This window comes from Glycine max, chromosome 1, assembly GCF_000004515.6.
Source record: "Glycine max cultivar Williams 82 chromosome 1, Glycine_max_v4.0, whole genome shotgun sequence".
Classification (NCBI taxonomy): domain Eukaryota; kingdom Viridiplantae; phylum Streptophyta; class Magnoliopsida; order Fabales; family Fabaceae; genus Glycine; species Glycine max.
The window spans coordinates 23543959-23553263 of NC_016088.4; the positions used below are offsets into that span (position 1 = coordinate 23543959).

At 41.0% G+C, this 9305-nt stretch overlaps 1 non-coding gene across 1 annotated transcript; it reads left to right on the forward strand.

Annotated features, from left to right (window-relative positions):
- Window positions 1–8948: 8948 nt before the first annotated feature.
- Window positions 8949–9055, forward strand: LOC112997866 (small nucleolar RNA R71). The gene has a single exon (XR_003262929.1). It is a non-coding gene; the product is annotated as a small nucleolar RNA R71 (small nucleolar RNA).
- Window positions 9056–9305: the final 250 nt, after the last annotated feature.

A 9305-nucleotide genomic window follows, 5' to 3' on the forward strand; every position in this document is an offset into this window, starting at 1 on the left:
AAGGATCTAAGTCAAGATTTGAAATGACACATGACCATGTTTCAACATCCCAAACACTAGTTTACCCTTTGCTACCCCTTCTGAGCCAAAGCATATTTGTTTTCTAAAAAAAACAAAAAAAACACACAGCAAAAGCAAAATAGAAACCCTGAGTAAGAACCACCGCTAAATTGGTGGGAAGAGTAATGCAAACAATACATGCATGAAGTTGGGTAACAATGAAAAAAAAAGAAAAAGATCCGCCAAAGGCGAGTGAAGAAAAAAAAAGAGAGACAAAGATATCTAAATTTTACAAGAAAGGCACAGAAAGTGCAATAAGGATTAATGTATAAGACAAAAGGAGTAGAGTCCAACCCAAAAGGTACAAGCAACGCTCTTGAGGTTCTTACTCAATATAACCCTCAAACACTCTTTGAGCCTCTCTAATCCTTTCTTTCATAGCCCCCTGACCACGTTACAAGCCCAATAAAGTCCATGTGGATCAAGGAATGACTAATTTTGCTTTAAAGTTGGGATTCTGGAATGAAACCCGCACACGCTTGTGATTGTGACTATATATGTGTGTGTGTGTGTCATACCCTAATTTCGTCCAGGGACCATTATTTGTCGGCATGCGACCTTTGTTTGACCACTTCAAAATTTTTAACACCCATCACCGTGGAATCCTTAAAGTTCCGGATGTTTCGAAGAGAAACCGGCCAAAAACACGAAAACGGGAGTGTATTTAGCAAAGTGGGGGGGGGGGGTGTGTAAATAGACCGTTACAACCTAATTTCATTCGGGGACCATTGTTGATCGCTTTGGAAGGCTTAACACCCATCGCCGTGGAATCCGTCAAGTTCCGTGAGATTTTGGAAAGAAAACAGCCAAAAACACAAAAACAGGTGGGTGAACTTATCAATCTAGGGGTGTAAATAGAAATTTTCAAATTTGGGCCCATCTAGAGGATTCTGGATTTCTTTTGCTTCAGGTGGAAGCAACCTAGCTCGCCTGGGCGAGCTGAGCTGGCCTGGGCGAGCTGGGCGGCAGCGACCTCCCCCATTTTGTTGAAAAATGGCATCCAAGGCTTCCGTAATGCTTCCGTAAAATTCCTATAACCCTGGGAAAGCATATTTCACTTAGGATTTGTGAAGAGAAAGATAAAGAAGAAGAAAAGCAAGTCTGATACGCTTTCTTAATGCTTCCGTAACTTTTCCATAGAGTACGAAAGGGGGTGTGAACTTATCAAATTAGGGGGTGCATTAGTAAACTTCCTGAGGAAGCCACCTGCTTGCCTGGGCGAGCTGGGCGGCAACCTTCTCCCCTTTTCCTCCTGTAAATAGTGGAAGGGGGCTGTTTCAAAGGGTTCCTGACCCCTATGCTATGCATTTCAACTGTTTTGGGTGAAAAAACGTGTTTCCATGAAGAAAATCCAAGCCGAGGTGCCTCCGTAACGCTTCTGAGATGTTTCCGTGAGCAATTCCGTGAAAATTTTCTGCCGTTCTTTGTCCGTTCTTCGTGCGTTCTTCGGTCTTCAACTGGTACATTTTCGAATCCGAGACTTTCAATTCATTTCTTGTTTTGTTGGTTGTCATCTTCATTTCTTTCACTTTCGGTTTTCTTTTCTTCCGCTTTTAACGAGCTTTTAATCGTTTATTTAAGTTGTTATCTCGCCTAATAATTGATAAAATGAATTTCAACTGATCATTTGTGTTGTAATCTCGTTTGATCATTGTTAAAATAAAATCTAACCGATCATTAATTGATTGATTGACAACCAAAGTGAAACTAAGGTTAAAATCAACTCACAAACCAAGCTTTGTCTGCAAAAGTCACTTAAAGCCGTTTTAAGGTCCAACGCCTTAAACGGTCCTCTTTGCTTTTATCGGTTAACATGGACCGTTCAAAAGCATAAAATCAACACATAACTTTACCGCTTTTCGCAAGAACTACGTAGGTATGAGTTTCTCACAACAAATCGAGGATACGTAGGAGCAAAAGCTCCGCTTTTGTCGACCATTCCTTTTCAAAAAAACAAGAGATCGTTAATGGTCCAATGCCTTAGCGTTTCTCTTCTTTCACAACCAAAAGATCGTTAATGGTCCAATGCCTTAACGTTTCTCTCTTTTCAAAAGAATCAAAAGATTGTTTAATGGTCCAACGTTTTAAACGAATTTTGTTTGGTTAAAATCAATCTTGCGAAAAAAGATAAAAACAACTTAACCAACGTTTAGTTCTGAAAGAACTACGTAGGTCTGATTTCCTCATCGCAATTGAGGATACATAGGAGTGAGGGAAAGACCCTTGTCGACCACAAAAAGGCCCATAAAAAGCTAAAAAACATAAAAAAAGGAAAATACATAATTTTGAAGTCATGTCTTGCACACTCGATTAAAGACTGTCGTCCCTTGTGACGGACGCGTGGGGTGCTAATACCTTCCCCGTGTGTAAAAACAACTCCCGAACCTTTCACACTTAAAGTTCGTAGACCACATGTTCCGGTTTTTCTGACGTTTTCCTCGAATAAACGTTGGTGGTGACTCCGCGCGCCTTCCTCCCTTGGAAGGCGCACCCATTAGTCGATGAATACGACTAACTTTTATGTATAAAACCTGTGTATATTGTATCAAACTTTCCCAATCTATGGTTGTTTTGTAATACTATAAGTACTTTTTGTTAAATATAGGTAATAGATAATTTATACTTTTGTTTTGTGCGTTTATTAATCAATTTCTCTCAATTCTAGGTTAAATAGGATACTTTGGCAAAGTGTTGTTTTTCACTCTTTCGCCAAGCGAAGCTACTGGTTTAGCGAGAATTCGCTAAGTGCAACCTTCAATGGCTAAGCGCGAGGAAGAATCTAGAAGAAGATGAGCTGTCAAGTTCGCTAAGCGCACCGCTCCAGGTCATCAAGCGCACCGCTTCATACCATCCGCTAAGCGAAACAAGCGTGCTAAGCCAAAATCCACTTATGCGCGCTAAGCTATCCAGATCTGTGCTAAGCGCACGAGCACGAACCAAGGCCACCTATTTAAGCCTAAAATCAGATTTACAAAGGGAGTATGGAACTTTTCTTGAGAAGCTCTGGATGCACGAAGGTTCTAGAGAGAGTTTTTTTTTTTTTTTTTTACTCTATAGCCTTTGAGAAACAACATTTCATTCAGCATGTCCAACATTTAACCAATATACAATGTACATCAAGTATGGCCCAAAATACATCATGAAGCATAGCCAACAAAACAAGTTGTCCAATGAAACAAAAACCCCCCATAGTTATTCCCAAAACAATTCCAAAGCTCCAAAATTCCTTAAGGATATGGTGATATCATGGTTTTTCACTTAAGGCTTGTAGTGAGCTTCAAAACAAGGAAAGGGAAACAAGGCTCAAAAGGGCTATCAAAGGAATTAATTCAAGGTAAGTCCATTTGGCTAGAAGCTTATAAGAACAAAATTGCCTCAATCATTTCCAAATATGCATGTGAATTAGGACGCATCAACAAGAATCAAGCCAAGGCTATTGTGCAAGCAATCAATGGGGCAAAACACACCAAATGATTATGATGATGGATGGCTCAAATTCTCACAAAGGTAAAATCATCACTTTCAAATTGAGCTTTCAAAACTATCATGACATGTAGAGAAGAATCAAGGATTTCAAGTCACAAAATGTCAAGAACTTTTATTTTCAAAACAATTACCCATTTCTTGAACATATCCTATAATTCAAAGAAAAACATGCAAAGTCGTACGTGCACACAAAATTGACCCAAAATATTAAACTAAAAATCCGACGAAACTAACAACATTAACAAATTAACACAACTAACAAATTAACAAAACCAACAAAACTAGCAAAACCAAAGAACACTCCCCCCCATACTTAAACAACACATTGTCCTCAATGTAGCACAATTAAAAGATTAAAAACAATTAAATCATCAAAGAGAATCGGACAAGTGTAATAAAAGCAAAGAAGGAGATAGGAAAAGAAAAACTCCCTAAGTCATGGTGGAGGAAGAGTAGGGTGGAGTAAGGAAGTCTCTTCCACCACTACGTCCACTAAAGAAGGGTTCGTGAGGAATGGCTTAAGTCGATGTCCGTTGACCTTGAAGCTCTTGTTTGTGGAGTCGCTTTTGATCTCAACTGTACCATAAGGAAAAACATTAGTAACAACAAAAGGACCAATCCACTTAGACCTCAACTTACCACTCATGAGTTCAAGCCTAGAATTATACAATAACACTTTTTGCCCAACCACGAAGTCTTTTTTAACTATCATACTATCATGGAACTTCTTGGTCTTTTCTTTGTAGAACTTGGCATTCTCGTAGGCTTCCAGGCGGATTTCATCTAACACACTTAGTTGCAACTTCCTTTCCTCGCCAGCTTGATCCATAGAGAAGTTGCAAGTCTTCACTGCCCAGTATGCTTTGTGCTCAATTTCTACTGGAAGATGACATGCCTTTCCAAAGACAACCCGATAAGGAGACATTCCTATAGGTGCTTTGTAGGCAGTCCGATGTGCCCAGAGAGCATCATCAAGCCTGGTACTCCAATCTTTCCTGCTTGGCTGCATAATCTTCTCTAGAATTCTCTTGATTTCCCTGCTAGAAATTTCTACCTGTCCATTAGTCTGGGGGTGGTATGGTGTGGATACCCTGTGTACCACCCCGTACTTTTTAAGCAAGGCATGCATTGTCCTGTTGCAAAAATGGGTTCCTTGATCACTAACAATTGCTTTAGGTACTCCAAACCTGCAAAACAGATTAGACCTGACAAAGTCTGCGACAACTTTAGCATCATTAGTTCGAGTGGGCTTGGCTTCCACCCATTTTGAAACATAGTCAACTGCAAGGAGAATGTAAACATAACCAAAAGAGACAGGAAAAGGACCCATGAAATCTATACCCCAGACATCAAACACCTCACAGAATAGCATAGGTTGCTGAGGCATTTGTTGTCGCCATGTAAGTGTATTTCCTGCTCTCTGACACTGCTCACAAGTGCTGCAGATCTTCCACGCATCTTTAAAGATGGTGGGCCAATAAAAACCACAATCAAGCACTTTGCGAGCTATCCTTTGAACACCCAGATGACCTCCCGGTGCGGAAGAATGACAGAACTGCAGGACTGAGTCAGTCTCATGATCTGGAATGCACCGTCTAATGACCTGATCACTGCACAATTTCCACAAGTAGGGGTCATCCCAAATAAAATGCTTAGCATCACTTTTAATTTTATCTTTTTGAGCCTTAGATGCTAAGGGAGGAAAAATAGAGGCAACTAAATAATTGACAATGTTAGCAAACCAGGGAGTAGAAAGAGAGTCAGAAATACTATACAATATATACAAATGATCATCCGAGAAATCATCCCGAATAGGTGAATCTGCATCAGAGACACGTTCGATCCGACTCAAATGATCAGCAACTAGATTTTGTGCTCCGCTCCTATCACGGATCTCCAAGTCAAACTCTTGGAGCCAGAGCATCCATCGGATCAACCTAGGCTTAGAATCAGCCTTCTTCAACAAGTACTTTAGAGTTGCATGGTCAGTATAAACAATAATGCGAGTACCAAGCAAATAAGATCGAAATTTTTCAAGAGCAAAAACTATGGCTAGAAGCTCTTTCTCAGTAGTAGTATAATTTGCTTGGGCAGCATCTAAAGTCCTAGAAGCATAATATATCACCCTGGGCAATTTATCAATTTTCTGAGCAAGGACAGCCCCCAATGCATAATTTGATGCATCACACATAAGCTCAAAAGGGGCTGTCCAGTCAGGTGCCTGGATGATGGGGGTGGTAGTCAACGCTCTTTTGAGGCAATCAAAAGCCTCTTTGCATCTGTCATTAAAGTCAAACTCCACCTCCTTTTGCAACAAGTTGGACAATGGAAGGGCTACTTTGCTAAAATCCCTTATAAAGCGCCTGTAGAATCCTGCATGACCAAGAAAAGATCGCACCTCTCGCACACAAGAGGGGTAAGGCAATTGTGAAATAACAGAAATTTTTGCAGGATCTACTTCAATACCCTTATTGGAAATAATGTGGCCTAAAACTATACCTTGCTCAACCATAAAATGACATTTTTCAAAATTTAGAACAAGGTTAGTTTCAATGCATCTATTCAAAACTTTTTCCAAACTATTCAAACAACCATCAAAAGAGGATCCATATACAGTGAAATCATCCATGAACACCTCTATGCAATTTTCTAAAAAATCACTGAAAATACTAATCATGCATCGCTGGAAGGTACCAGGGACATTGCACAGGCCGAAAGGCATCCTCCTATAGGCAAAAGTGCCGAAGGGGCAGGTGAATGTGGTCTTTTCCTGATCCTCAGGAGCAATAGTAATTTGCATATAACCAGAAAAACCATCAAGGAAACAGTAGTGGGATTTACCTGCCAGGCGTTCAAGCATCTGGTCAATGAATGGCAGGGGAAAATGGTCCTTTTTGGTAACCTGGTTCAGCCTCCTATAGTCAATGCAGACTCTCCAACTGTTCTGCACCCGAGTAGGAATCAGCTCCTCCTTCTCATTTCTGATCACTGTGAGGCCAGTCTTCTTCGGGACTACCTGGACGGGACTCACCCATTGGCTATCGGAGATAGGATAAATGATTCCAGCTTGCAAAAGCTTGGTTATCTCCTTCTTCACTACATCAAGTATCACCGGGTTGAGTCTTCTCTGTGGTTGTCTTACTGGTTTAGCTCCATCCTCTAAATTTATTCGATGCATACATGTGGATGGGCTAATACCAGGAATGTCTGCCAGGGTCCAGCCTATAGCCTTCTTATGCTTCTTGAGAACTGACAACAACTTCTCCTCTTGCTCATCAGCAAGGGAGGCAGATATAATCACTGGAAAACTCTTGCTATCATCCAAGTAAGCGTATTTTAAATTTGATGGCAGAGGCTTCAATTCTGGTGTGGTCGGCTGGATAGTGGTAGAAGGGGATGGTTTCTCAGCCTTTACCTCATAAAGAAAGTCAGAGGCATGTGTACTTCCTGAAACATGGTTAGTCTTATCTGACTCTATAAAATCAATCTCGAGAGGTAAAACACCACCACCAGACATGCAATCAATATCACTCTCAGATTCACTTTCAGCTTCAAATTCAGACATATGATCAAGTACAATTTCAGACTCAATGCATGAAGAGTGAGAGGCATGCAGATTAGAATAAAGATCAGTCATGTATTCATCAACAACATGGTCAATTATTTCAGCACGAAATACAGAAAGATCTTCAGATGGGTATTTCATAGCATCCAGAATATTAAAATGAACAGTTATGTCACCAAATTCCATAGACAGTGTGCCTGCATAAACATCTATCTTAGTTTTAGCAGTTTTCATAAAGGGTCTGCCTAGAATGATGGGAACTGATCCTTGAGAAAATCCATCTTCCATATTCAAAATATAAAAATCAACAGGGAAAATCAGTTCACCAACTCTAACTAAGACATCTTCTATGAAACCAACAGGGTAGGCAACACTTCTATTAGCTAAATGAATTACCACATCAGTTGACTGCAAGGGGCCTAGAGATAGAGAATTAAAAATAGACAGAGGCATAACACTAACAGAAGCTCCTAAATCTAGCATGGCATTGTCAAACTTACTATTCCCTATGATACAAGGTATGCTGAATGTACCTGGATCTTTGCATTTTTTAGGAATTTGAGGAACAGATTTACCAATCAATGTAGAGACATTTCTGCCCATGCTAATTCGTTCACTTCCTTTAAGCTTCCGCTTATTAGTGCACAGCTCCTTCAAGAATTTGGCATATCTTGGAATTTGCTTTATTGCATCCAACAGAGGTGTGTTTACCTCTACTTTTCTAAACGTTTCCAAGGTCTCTTTCTCTGCCTCTTCCATTTTTTTGTTGGAAACTGCTCTTGGAGGGAATGGAAGAGGGGGAATGTGCTGCTTCTGCAAATCAGACTTACCCGTGGAAGAAGATTCACCTACACAGAAATTGTTAGGTAAATTTTTGTCATCACCTTTTTCTGGAATAGAGTGAAGTTTGGCAGGTTCATTTGGAGATGAGGACGGTGCTACGGGTTGAGGTCCTTGACATTGCTTTCCCGACCTCAATGAAATGGCACTGACATTTTTGGGATTTTGGACAGCTTGAGAAGGCAGCTTGTCAGAATTCTGGGACTGTTGTTGATTCAATTGGGTAGCCAATTGTCCCATCTGATTGGTTAAGCTCTGAATGGAGGCTCTGGTCTCTTGCTGAAACTGCATGTTCTGCAAAGTCATTTGCCTCACAAGTTCTTCGAGGGAAGGTTGTGGAGGGGCCTCAACTGTTGGCTGTTTCTGGGGTTGTTGTTGTTGTTGGATTGGTGGAGGAATGTATGGTCTGCTTGGGCCAGCAGCATTTTGGAAGGAAGGAGCAGGCTGCTGTTGTTGTTGTTGAGGGCTGGACCATCTGAGGTTAGGGTGATTCCTTCATCCAGGGTTATATCTATTGCTGGAGAGGTCATAATTGTTCTGCTGTGGTTGATTTTGCTGCTGAGGTTGAGGAGGTCTATTGTAAATATTTGCAGCATAAGCTTCAGGCTGCTCAATTGCTCCAGGTTGCTGCATGGAAGGGCAAAGGTCTGTATGGTGGTCAGCAGAGGAGCACAAACCACAAACCCTTGCGACAGGTACAGATTTCTGATTCAAGGCCAGCTGGGTTACCAAGTTAACCAATGCATCCAGTTTGCCTTCAAGCTTCTTAGTTTCAGATGATGCAGATGGGTTTGTAGCTACCTCATGCACTCCTCTAATGACTATGGCATCATTTCTGGCGCTAAACTGCTGGGAGTTGGAGGCCATCTTTTCAATTAAATTTCTAGCTTCAACAGGAGTCATGTCTCCAAGGGCTCCACCACTGGCAGCATCTATCATACTTCTCTCCATATTACTGAGTCCTTCATAAAAATATTGGAGAAGAAGCTGTTATGAAATCTGATGGTGGGGGCAACTGGCACATAGTTTCTTAAATCTCTCCCAGTACTCATATAGGCTCTCTCCACTGAGTTGTCTAATACCTGAGATATCCTTCCTGATGGCTGTGGTCCTGGAAGTAGGGAAATTTTTTTCTAAGAATACTCTCTTAAGGTCATCCCAGCTCGTGATGGACCTTGGAGCAAGGTAATACAACCAGTCCTTTGCCACTCCCTCTAATGAATGAGGAAAAGCCTTCAGAAATATGTGATCCTCTTGGACATCTGGGGGTTTCATGGTTGAGCAGAAAATGTGAAATTATTTCAAATGTTTGTGCGGGTCTTCACCTGCAAGGCCATGAAACTTTGGAAGCAAA